Source organism: Dasypus novemcinctus, chromosome 22 (assembly GCF_030445035.2).
Source record: "Dasypus novemcinctus isolate mDasNov1 chromosome 22, mDasNov1.1.hap2, whole genome shotgun sequence".
Classification (NCBI taxonomy): Eukaryota; Metazoa; Chordata; class Mammalia; order Cingulata; family Dasypodidae; genus Dasypus; species Dasypus novemcinctus.
In genome coordinates, this window is record NC_080694.1 from 13,940,905 (window position 1) to 13,955,512 (window position 14,608).

The 14,608-nt window shown below is 35.9% G+C and overlaps 1 pseudogene; it reads right to left on the reverse strand.

Moving 5' to 3' along the window:
- Nucleotides 1–9,608: 9,608 nt before the first annotated feature.
- On the reverse strand, nucleotides 9,609–10,999 carry LOC101412155 (histone-binding protein RBBP4 pseudogene; annotated as a pseudogene).
- Between the last annotated feature and the right edge of the window lie 3,609 nt (nucleotides 11,000–14,608).

Sequence of the window (14,608 nt, forward strand, 5' to 3'; positions counted from 1 at the left end):
TAAACAATAACGGCTATAATTAAAAATAAAACTGCTGCCTTATACAAAGGAAAATAATATTTAATGATAAAGGGCTCAATTAAAGACAGTCAACACCTAAATATATGTATACATAAACAATTATATATATATTTGGCAAAGCTACAAAATATATGAAGCAAATATTGACAAATTTAAAGGGAGAAATAGTTGTATATTACTAATGGGAGAATTCAATACACTATATTCAATAATGGATCAGCCATCTAGACAGAAAATCAATAAGGAAATAGAGTAATATAAAATTTTAATGATAAATACAAGTGGGGAGTATATGGAAATTCTCTATTTTCTACATGAATTTTTGGGTAAACCAACTGCACTAATAATAACATGAATATAATGAAAACAACTAATACAATCATGGTGAAATTTGTCTCAAGAGAAAAATAAATATTAGAAAAATTGTCTCCCATATAGGAACTGGAGAACTTCCTAAAACTTAGATATGTCTAAGAGGATTGGTCATATTAGTAAATGTGGTTTATTTTAGAATTGTAAATCATTCTGGGACCAGATATTTTCCAGATGAACACTACTTGATCTTACAAATCTAATAAAATAAAAATTTATTCCAAATTGGAACTATTCTTTAAGAAATTGTCACTTGTTGGATTTTGATTTAGAATATTATTATTATTACAGAGTAATATTAAAAATCATCTTGGGAAGCGGACTTGGCCCAGTGGATAGGGCATCCGTCTACCACATCAGAGGTCCATGGTTCAAACCCCTGGCCTCCTTGACCCATGTGGAGCTGGCCCACATGCGGTGCTGATGCACACAGGGAGTGCCATGCCACGCAGGGGTGTCCCCCGCATAGGGGAGCCCCACGCACAATGAGTGCGCCCCTTAAGGAGAGCCACCTAGCACAAAAGAAGGTGCAGCCTGCCCAGAAATGGCGCCGCACACATGGAGACCTGACACAACAAGATGACGCAACAAAAAGAAACAGATTCCCATGCTGCTGACACCAACAGAAGCGGACAAAAAGAAGAACATGCAATAAATGGACACAGAGAACAGACAATGGGGCCGGGGCGGAAAGGAGAAATAAAGTCAGTCTTAAAAAACAATCATCTTAAAGCTCTAAACAAATATTTCTTACCTTTTCTAACCGTGTATCTATGTAACACAATCTTTCCTCAGACTTCAGCCAAACCAATATAATGCAAAAAATGAAGAATCAAATATGATAATTCAGCTATTTCCCAGTAATCCCTAAATATATAGAATTTCAAAAGGAAAAAACCTTTTCTATTTCCTCAGAATGTATTTTGGTTTTGGAAAATAACATTTTTTGAAATACATTTTTGCATTATTATTTAATGATTATTATTTCAAATAATTTAAATATGATATACATGTTTTAATTTCTAATATGGTAATTTCCCTAGATATTAGCAACAGAAATATAAGTTATTTAAGATTTTCAAACATTTCTGGAGTGCAGAACCCCTGAAAAAAAAACATGAGAACTGATGATTTATGTAAATTATATTAAATCATGTTCGGCCATATTTCCAGGTACCTCAGGTAATGTATTTTTGCATGTATTTTCTACCCTTACCCTCTTCCCAGTGCTAAATTTCATGAAAATATTAGTATGGCATTATTAGTTGTCTGCCCACCATTTTCACTCATAGTCATTTTCAGATGCCAAATCTTTCCAATTCTTCATTGTATTTTGCTTCTCTCTGAATATCCTTGCCATATCGGAATTTTTCCACCTTTAAGAAGCTGAGCAATCCTTCATATATTTGCTTATTTTTCCTTGAATAGAAATATAAAGACTAAGAAGATGGAGTCATTATGAAAATTGGCAAAGATTTTCTTGGGTTTTGTGAGGTTACCTGGCTGTGGTTAAGCCAAAAATGCCCTAGACTAAGTTAAGAAACATTTCTGTTTACAAAGATTCGACTTCCTTTCTCACTCACCACACACTATCTACCAACTATCATAACTGTATTGAGAACCTGTAAGGGTATTTGGAAACTTTTATTTGTGAGTCTTCATTTCCAAGACTTTCTCTAGAGCTTCTAACCTTTCCCATGTTCTGATACTGTCCTGATGGGAAGTGATTAATAAGCATTTTTTAGAAAGATGGCAAATGGGCTACTTTTTTGTAACCTGCTTGTGTTAGTTTTTCCTAACATTATTTTCATTCACCATATTCCTTGAACTCTTCTGATTACAAGAAGGCACTTTTGGTAAAAGTCTTACTTATATGTCACAAATTCCTTTACTTGATTTTTTCTGGTAATTCATTCTAAAATGAATCTCAGTTTTTAAAAACTTAGTAGTTACTGACCAAATTTATTTGTTTTTCTTCATACTTTTAAATTTTTAAAATTTTATTGAACTATAGCATGCATACATGAACATGCATAAACAATAGATATATAGTAAAAGTTGTGAACTTACAAAACAGACATGCATAATAGTAAACAACTTTCCTTCATGTAATAATGTTTCTAAACCCTTAAAATATAATTTTATTGAGGTTTGCTGATTTTATGGGTATATTGTTTTATTGATAAATTATATTTATGACCTGATATAAAATTGAAAATGTACCTAATTACAAGTGACTATTAAATATTTTATAATACTTTTGTTTGTTTACCAAAAACCAAAAAAACTTTGCTAATTTTATTGGTAATAAGCACTATTATAAGTTTAATCACAAGAGTATAGCAAAAAACTCCTTATCAATAAGGAGTTGAAAGAAAATTGGCTCCTCTAGATGGGGGAAATAACCAGTTCTCTAGGGCTTCTGAGTGATATGACCCATATATGTTCATCCAAAATAATAGCCATGTTTATAAAGAATCTAGAAGCATAATTGTTCCTATGATTGTGGGTAAGTGTGAATTTCTTGAAGTGACTAGCTGAATTTTAATAAGGGAAGAATGAAGCAAGATCACAGCTTTTGTAAAGTAACCACAACTATGCAAAAGAAATATTACTGAAGATAAAAATGTTTCCTCATTTCTCAGGTATATTTGTACACTTTAATTCATATGTTTTTAAAAACTGGCTAATAAAAATGCAGCTATGATATGTTCTAAGATCATTACCATAATTATTTCTTACTCATCATAAATTGGTACTCATGGAAAATCTGAAAAAGTTTCTGATTCTGGTTTTATCATTGTTATTTAGCTTTACTAATGATACCTGATGATACGTATGTAATTTACAGGCTGTATTCCAATACCGAGATATAATCATTCAAATTACCAAGAAAGTGAACTAGTGAAACCACCATAAATTAAATATTATTTGAACTAGATAGTAAAGTATAGTTAACAAATTCAGAGCCAACAATGAGTTATCATAGCACTTCATATAAACAATCTTTATAAGCAAAATAGTCTTTCATGTATTAATGGAATTTATAGAGATATTCAGTGAATTTTAACTATGACCATTTTAAGTTTATTTTCAGGATATTAAAAATAAGATTTTTATTATGCTCTTGTATTTATTTAAAAATTGAGGAGGAATAAGTATCCATTGCATTTTTTTCCACATTAAAAAATTGGAAGTAAATATTTTCTATATACTCCTAGGTAATAAAGAGCAAGGAAATATTATGAACTCTCTCTCACTCTTATGCCTAATGCTGTCACTATGCACTCTGAAGTAGAAAATGCATGGTAAATTCAGCTTTCCCGTATATTTTAGAAATTTATGGTAAAGCTTTAGAAATTTATGATCTAAGTTGAAAGATGCATTCTGAAGAGAAAGAGGGCAGGAATGAAACGTCTAAGGATGAATACACTTGTGTGGTCTGATAACATAAATTAAAATATATGGAATTTTTGTTATGTCCAATAATCAATCCTTATGTAAATAACATCAAATTAATCACAGAATTGTTTTTGATGTTTAATAAAATTTCTGCCAAAAGGCCTTTCTCTTACTCATAAAAGTGAGGATATAAGAAATATACATAATGGAAAAGATTATCATAGTTAGAAGATTTACATAAATATTTCACAAAAATCTATGAATTCTTATGAATATAATCAATGAGACTAAATCAACACCATTAATATTACCCACATAAAAAGCTTGTCAAATTGTATGCTATTTTGAAATTACAAATAGATGGTACATAAAAAATAATATTACTAAAAATTATTTTTCTTACATTTTATAGATATTATGCCTCCACTTAATATTCATCATTGAAAGTATAATTAAAACTGAAATAGGATTTCTTAGGGTTTGGTTTGCTTCAGGTCAAGCAAAATAATTGTAGTTTCAATAGTTATTTTGAATAAGATTTCTCTAAATCTAGAAGAGCATGTAGGCAATATATCTGGACAGAAAATTAGTCTTTCATCAAACATTAGAATTCATGCCTGATGAAAGGAAAGATGGTTGAGAAAAAGTAATATTAGGTGGGATGTATTTCTTAGACATTGTGTATGGTTGAGAAAATAAACTAGGAGACAAAAAAGAAACTGGGAAACCAGAAAGTAGGAAACAAGTAGAATCTCAAAAGAAACTTTTTTTTTTTTTTACATTGCTGCAAAGAATGACAGAAAGGACTCAAAGGATGAAAGGGTTCAAAGAATATAAAGGCTCAAAGGGTGAAAGAAAGAGTGATGAGGCATAATCCATCTGTTGTACTTTGTATTAAAACCATTTTGAGACTTGCCTCAGAGGGATTCCTTAACTGTGTTACTGAAACCAATTGTTATTCAGTGGGCAGACATGGTGATCCTAACAATCATTCTAGTCACCTGTATAGGAGAGTACTTGTTCATTGTTCACACAAAAGGGCCAATCAGAGGGCTTCTTACTAAGAGTATCTGGAAATAAATTTGTTAATGCATAAAATGGGAAAATAATTATGTCTTCTGTGAGAGTTTGAAAAAGTAGTGTACTAAAATACTATAAATATGAATCACAACTTAAAGGTTTATGGGCCTTGATTTCACTTAAAATAATTTTATGTATTTAGATTGTCTGAATGTATAAATGTTGAAACCAGCATATTAGAGCAGAGTTAGGAAAGAAAGTGTATGGGGAAATCTGTGAATTCACTGATTTTAAAATACTGTCTTAGCTCCATCACCTCTAAGCTGAATTACTCAAGAGATGCAAATGCTCATTGATCCTGATGATTTTGGCATATTCTTTGTGAGTAATTTGGACTATTTCCATTTGAATTCAATATATTCTTACCATTTTAATATTTTGAATACAGGGAAATGGCAGCATATTAAGAAAAATGGACAATCTAACTATCTTCACTGAATTCCACCTTATGGATCTCTCAACCTCCAGAGAGCTCCAAGTCCTGCAAGGTCTGCTTTTCTTAGTGATTTATCTGGGAGCCCTGACTGGGAATCTTCTCACTGTTACTGTCATTGTCACTGACCCTCATCTGCATTCTCCAATGTACTTCTTTCTAGGCAATCTATCCCTCATAGACCTTTGTTGCATTTCAGTTACTGTTCCCAAAATATTTGTGAATTCCCTGTCAGACTGTAAGCTGATTTCTCTCCCAGCATGTGCTGCTCAGATTTTCATGTCTACCTCACTTATATTGACAGAGCTTTCTTTCCTTGTGGTGATGTCCTATGATCGCTATGTTGCCATTTGCCACCCTCTGCACTATGGGCTCACCATCACCCCATGTCTGTGCATACAGGCATCTGGTGGCTCATGGGCAAGTGGGTTGTTCTATTCTGCTGTCCACACAGGCATTATATTCAGGCTTCCCTTCACAAAATCCAATGTGATCCATCAATACTTCTGTGATGTACCTCAGATTTTGAGGATCTCATCTCCAGATGTTCAGTTTTCTGAGTTTATTGCCATAGCTCTTAGTGCTTGTATTCTATTCATATGTTCTACTTTTGTGGTGAAATCCTATTTTGATATATTTTCAATGGTGCTTAGGATGCATTCTGTGGAAGCCCGTAACAAAGCCCTTTCCACCTGTACCCCACAGTTGGCTATTCTCATTTTCTTTTTAATATCTGGGTTGATTGCTGCCTTTAGCCCTGTTGATAATAAAGCATCTCTCAGTAATCTTCTAATGGCTGTCTTCTATTCAGTGGTGCCCCCGTTCATAAATCCCATCATCTATAGCCTGCGGAACAGAGAGATTAAAACTGCTCTATGCAGAATGTTCAACAGGTATTTCAAACATCTGCATAACCTTTTGTGGCTTACATAAATGACAGTCTGTGTTTTAACTTTTTAAATCCATACATTTGTGTAATGCCATTTTTCAGGAAAATTTTTTTCTCTATTTTTATTATTTTGGATATTGTTTGGATGATTTTTTTCAGAAAAACAAAGAATCATGGTGTATGGAGAAGACCATGGATAACAGGTGCATATACATTTCAGAGAACTTCAATGCGCAGGGTCCTACAACCCTGGAAGAATATTAATTATTTGAATTAGAAAATTCAGTTCAAATTGCTCTCTTTGCATTCACCTTCCTATAAATGGCTGCCCCAAGTAATAAAGTGATTTAAATTGACACTCAACTGCAGAATTAAGAACACAGAATAGATCCAACCATGAGATTCCCATTAATGTAGCTTCCTTCATTCAAAAGTAGACAATAAATAGCTACCCTAAACCAACCATATTCTTTTTAAGCTTTTTCCTCTGCTTGTGAGCTGCCTAAATAGGCATATATCATGCTTGATTCATTTAATCTTTCTGCATGGTGAAGAACAAATATTTATAAAGTGTGTGAGGTGTAGCAACAGGTGGAATTGGATTTTGCTTGCAGAATATTATATATTGCTTGTACTATGTAATGCACTTTTACCAACAAATATGAAAACTTATCCTTTCAATATGTAATTATTTTTAATTAATTTTAATGAGAGTATTCACTCCATCAGTAAAACCATATTTTATGTTTCTTATTGGTAATTGTTTTCATTCTCTTTTATTTGTGATAAATTTAGGTAGGAATATATGAAGTTGGTTTTCTTTTCAAGTAAACATTTTTGCTTTAGTCACAATTTCCTTCTGTTACACTACTTTTATACTATGGCTTTCAATTCTTTTCTTTATTATTTTCGTCCTTCTACTTAATTTTGGATCACTTTGCATTTCTCTTCCTGGCTCCTTGAGTTGGAAATGTAATATTGTTTTCAGACTTTTCTGTTTCCCTGTTATAATCACTTACCATTTTCAAACTTCTCTGTATGCTCTGCCTTATTTGTATTCCATCTATTTTTATATTTTCTATTTTCTTTATCATTCAATTGAAAATATTTTTAAAAATTATCCTTTTCTTTTTACTTGCAGATTGTTTGAAGGTGTGCTGTTTTATTTCTAAAAGTTTATTTGTTGTTGATATCTAATTTAATCCATTTTTTTTGTAAAGAAAATACCTTGTATAATTAAGCCTTTTCAGTTCATGGAGTCTTATTTAATGGCTCTGTATTATCCATTTTGCTGTATTCTTAAGGAAAATTACAAATAAATCCATTATGTTATTCTGCTATATGTTAGAGGTTTCTTCCTTACAAGGTTTATAATGATTAACTGATCACAAGGTTTACAATGGTAACAGTGAATTGCATCCCCACATAGAGACTAGCCCCCTATCCAGAGCCTATGTGTTCAGATACAGCTCATTTCCTCACAAGAATAGACAAGCCACATGACACTATAAACCCTTCCTGCATTCCTAGAATTCACTACCAGTAGCCCATGACCCCCTAGCCATCCTTATTGGCCCTCAGGTCTTATGCAAGCTCCTATCCCCTCCCACTAACTAGGCATATTCCCACCTATAGATGTACTGCAGAAATTCATGAACCCCTCTGCCAGAGGTAGACTGGAGTCTCTCTTCAGACACCTGTTAATGCTGGTGGGGGGATGAAGTCTATTCTTCAAACTCCCTCTGTTGGGAGAGCTTCCCGGTAAACTTTCTGCCGGCAATCATGTCAGTCTCCATGTCCCAGTGAGCACCATTTTTTTCTCTAAGACTACAGAACTCCAGAATTTCAGATCCTGTCTCTACTCTTTCTTAAGTGTCTTAAATATATAGACATGAATTGTTTCATAATTCCACAAATCACAAGAAACTCATAATCCCAGGTTAGCCTTCCTATATAAGAAAAGAATATTTAGAATCATTAGATTTACAAATCTACAAACACAAAATAAAAGCATTTATACAACTTCATGAAATAATGAAAAGGGATTTTTTAATAGAAATTAAGAAACTATTATAAAATACCCCAATTCAATATACTCAGAAGGAAATTGAAGATCATTTATATCTATATATATATATATAAAAATCATGCACATGCATATATGTATGCATTTATTGTGTATATGTATACACATATATGATGGGAAAACAGGGTACAATAAAAAGAAATAGAGAACAATAAATCCTTTAGTTCTTACATATATTATGGTTCAAAAAATCCAAAAGAGTGGAGGAAATTATTGTATATAAAACCTAAACTAAAGACATACAAACACCATTTAGAAAGGAGAAGAATATAGATAAATGCCAAAGAGGACTGATATAGTAACACCAACATATGGTAACAATAAGGAAACAGTGAATGGGAGGGAAATATTACAAAATAACTATTAATAAGGAATATGGGAATCATTCTTTAGAATTGAGATATAGGGGAATAACAAATTTACATACTTAGTCATGATCTTTAGAAGCAGAAAAATAAAGTATATTCTTTTTTTTTTTTTTTTACGTAGAAAAGCAATTTATTCCATTATAAGCACTTACACAGTTAGTCATGGAGAATAACAGGCCTGCTGGTGAAACAGGTCACCCAAAAGGGAGATGGTACCAAACTAGTGGTCAAGGACTAACTCCTAAAAAAAAAAAAAATAAAATAAAGCAAACTCTTATCCAGGATTAATTTAATTTTAAAAACAAATAGCTATTGATTCACTCTTCCCAACTTAACTGGACAGTCTACCTGTGGTATAACTGTCAGGTAAAAACATACATCTTTACAACTTGGTGGTCCCAAGTTTAAAAAACAACCATTTCACAGAAAGGAAAGAAATAATATGAAACAGCTCAAGAAATATACTAACGAGCAAAAATATATGAGGAAAGAGGAACATGTAAAATAAAGTTTGACTTAACTGAAGAAACTGAGAGGAGACTGGTCTACATGGGAAAATGTGCATCTTGTAAAGTCAGGTATGATGATTTTAAGAGTAGGAACCTATATTATTATTTGAATCTCTCCCTTACTTCCTGAATAACACATCTTGCAGTATTATACTTCATGGATCAGACGCCTACCCCACTTGGCTCTATTCCTTATGCGCTCTAACTATAAATGAGTCTGAAAAACTTGGGAATATAGCATAAGAAGAAAAATGACCACACACACATATTTCCCTTTCTGTGTCTACTTCAGACCTGGGTTTGATTCTAGAAAATTCCTGAAGAAAATTTAAATATAAGTTTGTGGCTTTGCTGAATCAAGTCCCCCAGTTAATATTTAGAAAACACCCAATGTCTGGGCAAATAGCATTCTTGATGGTAGCTACTAGAGAGGGATAGCTGAACAAAGTCTGTGTCAAAACCAGTGTTAAATCAATCTCAGGGTTGAAAGGGAAAAAAGGGGAGTTTAAAATCACAAGTGCAGACATATCTAAGATCCTTGTCCTTCTGGATCCACACTTCCTTCAGGGTCTTCATCATTATAAATGTTCTCTGCCATCTGCCACACCTGCATGATATTGTCTTCTGATACAGAACAAATCACCCAAGGTTCATTGGGATTCCAGGAGAAATCAGATATCTTGGCAGTGTGACCACCATGGATAAACAACAACTCTGGTGGCCCATCTTCTGCATCTTCTGGGGATTGTTCCTCTCCAATTTTACTTAAATCCCAGACATTTCAGTCTATGATCAGTACCACTAGAAGCCAAAATAGTTTCATTGTGAGGTGACCACTGAACCTGGAATATTTCATCCTTATGTGATTCAAAGGAATGTAACTTGAGTTTCAGATTTCTCAAATCCCACAAGGCAACAGTCTTGTCAGCTGATCCTGTGGCAAGAATGAACTCACTATAAGGATTGAAAGAGAGGCAGTTCACTTCAGCAGTGTGAGCATCAACTGAGTGGCTTGGTTTGGAAGTATTGTTTGAACGAGTATCCCAGATCATAAGTTTCTGATCATCAGCAACTGACCCAAACAGAGACTCATGGAGTAGATGCCAGGAAACATCTTCTACTATGGCTGTGTGCCCTGTAAAGATGGTCTTCGCATCCACCACTTTTCCTTCCTTTGGAACAGCACTGATGTCCCATAAGCAGATGGTATGGTCATCCGAAGCACTAAGTAAGTGCCCACTGAGATTTGGGTTCCAAGAAAGTCCATAGCCTTCCTTCTGATGTCCACGGAGACGTAAGTCTGGGTTGCACTCTCCAGAAGGGTCTGGTTTAGAAGGGTGTTTCGTGTAATCAAAAACAAGAACATCACTGGATGGAGTCTTTGTGGCAATGATGCAAGGGTTCTGAGGCATATAACGGGCCCTGTTTACTTCTCCTTCATGGTTGATCTTGATTTCTATTTCAATTTTTCCACTAACCGAGCCAAAACCTCCAAATTCTCCTTTCTCACTGTCGTAGTGTGATGCATCAAACTGAGCATCATCATTAGGGAGCTGCACACTGGCTATCACAAGGTGGTTTTGTTCATCCGAGTTGTGTGTCCCCAGAACAAGCCGATGAATGCTGAAATCTTTTCCTTCTGGTCTGGTTACATCTGGAAGCCACTGTGCAGTGAGGCTGGGCCACTCCAGAGCATGGGTCATCACCAAATCATAAAGAAAAGGAGTGTTTTTTTTCCATATTTTGTACTCCTCGTTAATTACACGTTCTTCCACTGCGTCATCAAAGGCTGCTTCCTTGTCGGCCATGGCGGACAGGTGAGCCGGGGAGTTCCCGGAGTTGAGCATTGCTGGAGGGGCGGGGAGCTAAAGTATATTCTTAAAGAGAGGATCCTAATCAGGAAAATATGAATGAGGCTAGGATGACAAAAACTCAGAAGTGTCAAGTATTTCTTAGAATTTTTATTGCCCACTTAAATTTTCTTAGGATTCTACATGAATGAAGTGACTGTGAGAGTTCCTCTTCAAAAGAACATTGAAGAGAGGAGTTAGAATGACTGGTATGTGGGTCATATAATATCTACATTACAAATTAGCAAAGGAGGAAAGGACGCTGACAGAAAAATTTTCAGATAATGGATTTTTGTAGAATAGATGAGGATATATTCAATAAATTAAGCATTTCAAGTATGTTAGCATGTAAGTCAAAATTCTACAGAAATATTGGTGATATGAGAGATACGATAAATTGACCAAGTTATATTTGTCTCAGGAATAGATATTTTGTTTAAAATTAGAAGATTAAATATAGTAATTCAAGATAGAACTTAAAGGAAAAATATTACAAGATCATTGCTGGGGAGGCATTAAATATACTGTTATAATTCATTAATTTTGAAAAATTTAGCAAATAAAACAAGTGCAGTCTGGTAAAAGTCGGTAGTTAATTGTCAAAGTCAAGATGGGCGTGGCTAATGCAATGTAAGATTAAAAACACTCAAAATAGTCTGAGTTGTGTAGAGTTATAGTGTTGGCTAATATATCATGGGGTACTTAGAAGTGAAATATAAGGGCAGTCTATTAAATTTCTTTTGGATCTGTTTTAACAGAAGAGTTCTAGGTCAAGTGAACAAAACTCAAATTAAAGATGAAGGGAATCACAATCCCTTAATCAGTTTCCAGACTTGAGACAGTTTGCAGACCCAGAGCCCCTTGAATAAGGAGGAGGCCAAGTCTCCTTGGGGAAGGATCCTGTTTAACTGCCCAACATTTATACTGTTAATCTTCATCCCATCCTTTCACCAAAGAGATCTACAACCTTTTACCAGAGTGACTGTGCATTGGGGTAAAGGAAATGATCAGATATATCAGGGCTTATTAGATATGGCCTCAGAAGTGACATTAATTCCAGGAGACCCAAAACAACACTATGGTCCACCAGAGTAGGGGCTTATGGACTTCAGGTGATTAATGGAGTTTTAGCTCAGGTCCATCCCACAGTTGGTCCAGGGAGTAACTGGACCCATTCTGTGGTTATTTTCCCAGTTCCAGAATGCATGATTGGAATAGACATACTTCAGTAACTGGCAGAATCCCCACATTGGATCCCTGACTTGTGGTGTGAGGGCCTTCCCCCCCATACATGTTAGTTTGCCAGCAGATATAGGGAGTTTAGGCATACCCCTGAAGTGCAATATTTTCCTATGACAGAAGTTTGTAAGGGTCACATACCATCTCAGGGGACAACCAGGAGGCCAATTTCATTACATGGTTGACTGTAATTGTATTCTCTAGTTTCCCAGGGCCATTGGTCTCCCATATTAATACCTTCACATACATAACATGAGGAGACATTTAAGACTGCCCGTACAACTTCAGCTAGGTTTATAAAGAGATTTTTTGCTACTTTTGGAATGGAAAAGGGTTTTTCCATATCTTCATAGAAGGAGTGGAACACAGAGTGGGCTTTACTTGTGAGTGGGTATGAGTTGTGTAAACTCCTGGGTCTATTCCTTTACCTTCAATGCAGAGGCCCATTTGGACTCCCTGGTCTGCCAGGATACAGGTTTTAGGATGGTGAGGTTTAAGGGGTTACATTGACTGAGTGGACAGTTAGTTGTGGCTGTTCCTTTGGTGAAGATGACTGTTTGTCCAGTTGCGTTTGTGTCCTATGTGGCCCAGGTGACACAGGACCAGTAGGGGAAGTAATATGCAACTTGGTATTTTCACAGGTAGCACCCCCCCCCCCCCTTTGGCTGCAATTTTCATTTCTGGAGCACACAAATACTTATTGTTATGAGTATATTGCTGTTCCAAGCTGAACCCTCCACAGTCGGTGTTCCGTGGTATCATGGATGACCTGACATGTGTCAAATAAGAGGGGCACTCGTTGGCTCTGGGTAGTTCCTGGGGTAGAGTTAAGTAGCTCCCCATCTTGATTAAATGCTCTTATTTCCCACTAATGGCAGACTGCTGGGGGCTTGGGGTCAAAGCAGGTTATTTGGTCAGATGTGTTACAGACACTATAGGAGATTCCCTGAAACATGGTCCTTGCAGGTACAATAGCTATGATATGTTAACATAATATTAACATGGACCCCCATTCATACTTGTTGGATACACGGCCCACACTCTGTGGCATTCCCCTGGAACCAAAGGAGGATCAGGGCTAGAGTTATGGAAGATAACTGAAGAGACATTTTAACTGGGATTAAACTGGATTTTTACTCTTCAGCTCTGCATAGACCAATCAGCTTCTGTGGCATGATAGGAGCAGAGCTCGGTGTTAATCCTCAACCTTCAGCCATGTGTGGACCAGTCAGCTTCCATGGTGTGACTGGAGCAGGGCTCAGCTTTTGGTTCTTTCACAAGATGAGTTTGGTGGAGTTGTGGGTGTCTGGAATACAGGTCCAGGACTCTGGGGCAGCTTTCTTGACCTGGGGTGATTTCAGCTACTTTAACTGCAATGGGGGTGGATAAAATGAAAGATTGGGGCCTCACCATTGAGGGGTTACTGGGTCTGATTTCCGTATTTGATTCAGACTGCATCTCCCAGTCAGTACGGGTGTATGAAGCTGCTTAAGCTAATGGGGGTTCTTTCTTGGACCCAGTCATGCAGGTTTTGTAGGGTTTTCCCTAAGCTGATCATTTGCTGAACTATTGATAAGTTTCCTCTTTCTTGGAAGTCCCCCTCTACATTTTTGATTAAGGGGGGGTCTCCCAAAGAGAATTTCATAAGGAATTAGGTTTAGCTTTCAGCCTGGGCTGGCTTGAACTTGGAAGAAGGCACTCAGGAGTACTTGCACCCATGTTAGTCCAATTTCTTGACAGATTTTGACAATATTAGTATTGTGAGATTGGTTTGCTCTACTTTTCTTGAGCTTTGAGTATGGTAAGCAGTGTGCAGTTTCCATTGGATGCACAGTGCTTCGGCAATCTTTTGAGTGATCTTGGAAATGAAGGTGGGTCCATTTTCAGAGCCAATTGAGAAGTAGGACATAGTGAGCAATGATTTGCCTGAGCAGAACTTTGGCTACTTCATCAACCTTTTCTGTTTAAGTGGGGATGTCTTCTACCCAGCTAGAAAAGGGGCAAACGAGGACTAGGAGGTATTTGCAGCATCTGGATTGTGGCATTTTGGTGACATCAACTACTCGATTTTTGAGAGGCATGTTGCCAATTTGCTGAACTTCTGGGGCTCCTGTGGGTCCTTGGCATATTTTTGTACTTGTCATGCACTGCTGGCATATAGCATGGGTGAGAGTGGCCAGATTTGAGATGTAGATGATTTTTTCTAATATCTTTTTAAGATGAGTTTTTCCTAAGTGTGAGGTTTTGTGGTAGTCCTGTACTATGGTTGCAGCTAATATTTGAGGCAGAACTATTCTATGATTGGGCAATGTCCCTCACCAATCTGTTTTTAGTGTCCCTCTCTCAGGGAGTATCCATT